The following is a 1,343-nucleotide window of genomic DNA, read 5'->3' as shown; positions in this document are numbered from 1 at the left end:
AAGTAAGTCCAATGGAATCTCTATGGTCTCATTTTGAGCCTCAGATTCCCATTGTTCCTCATTGAGGAACTCAGAGGAGATTGGTGCACGCCCATTGGGGTCTTCCTCAGTGGCGTCCACCTCCTCTCTTTCCTGTCCATATTCGGCCATGGTTATGGCTTTGCACTCTCCTTTTGGATTTTCTTCTGTATTACTTGGGAGAGTACTAGGAGGGAGTTCAGTAATTTTCTTGCTCAGCTGTCCCACTTGTCCTTCCAAATTTCTGATGGAGGACCTTGTTTCATTCATGAAACTTTGAGTGGTTTTGATTAGATCAGAGACCATTGTTGCTAAGTCAGAGGTATTCTGCTTAGAACTCTCTGTCTGTTGCTGAGAAGATGATGGAAAAGGCTTGTTATTGCCAAACCTGTTTCTTCCACCATTGTTGTTGTTGAAACCTTGTTGAGGTCTCTCTTGATTCTTCCATGAGAGATTTGGGTGATTTCTCCATGAAGAATTGTAGGTGTTTCCATAAGGTTCTCCTAGGTAATTCACCTCTTCCATTGAAGGATTCTCAGGATCATAAGCTTCTTCCTCAGATGAAGCTTCCTTAGTACTGCCATGTGCATTTTGCATTCCAGACAGACTTTGAGAAATCAAATTGACTTGTTGAGTCAATATCTTGTTCTGAGCCAATATGGCATTCAGAGTGTCAATCTCAAGAACTCCTTTCTTCTGATTAGTCCCATTGTTCACAGGATTCCTTTCAGAGGTGTACATGAATTGGTTATTTGCAACCATTTCAATTAGCTCTTGAGCCTCTGTAGGCGTCTTCTTCAGATGAAGAGATCCTCCAGCAGAGCTATCCAAAGACATCTTGGATAGTTCAGAGAGACCATCATAGAAAATACCTATGATGCTCCATTCAGAAAGCATGTCTGAGGGACATCTTCTGATTAATTGTTTGTATCTTTCCCAAGCTTCATAGAGGGATTCTCCATCCTTCTGTCTGAAGGTTTGAACTTCCACTCTAAGCTTACTCCATCTTTGAGGTGGAAAGAACTTTGCCAAGAAGGCATTGACTAGCTTTTCCCAAGAGTCCAGGCTTTCTTTAGGTTGAGAATCCAACCATATTCTAGCTCTGTCTCTTACAGCAAAAGGGAATAGCATCAGTCTGTAGACCTCAGGGTTAACCCCATTAGTCTTGACTGTGTCACAGATTTGCAAGAATTCAGCTAAGAACTGATGAGGATCTTCCATTGGAAGTCCATGGAACTTGCAATTCTGCTGCATTAGAGAAACTAATTGAGGCTTAAGCTCAAAGTTGTTTACTCCAATGGCAGGGATAGAGATGTTTCTCCCAT

At 42.0% G+C, this 1,343-nt stretch overlaps 1 non-coding gene across 1 annotated transcript; it reads left to right on the top strand.

Moving 5' to 3' along the window:
- Positions 1–909: 909 nt before the first annotated feature.
- On the top strand, positions 910–1,017 carry LOC130938152 (small nucleolar RNA R71). Its single transcript, XR_009069328.1, has one exon. It is a non-coding gene; the product is annotated as a small nucleolar RNA R71 (small nucleolar RNA).
- The last annotated feature ends 326 nt before the right edge of the window (positions 1,018–1,343 follow it).

This window comes from Arachis stenosperma, chromosome 6, assembly GCF_014773155.1.
Source record: "Arachis stenosperma cultivar V10309 chromosome 6, arast.V10309.gnm1.PFL2, whole genome shotgun sequence".
Classification (NCBI taxonomy): domain Eukaryota; kingdom Viridiplantae; phylum Streptophyta; class Magnoliopsida; order Fabales; family Fabaceae; genus Arachis; species Arachis stenosperma.
The sequence above is the reverse complement of the archived record's forward strand: the minus strand, read 5'-3'. Positions and strand labels throughout refer to the sequence as shown.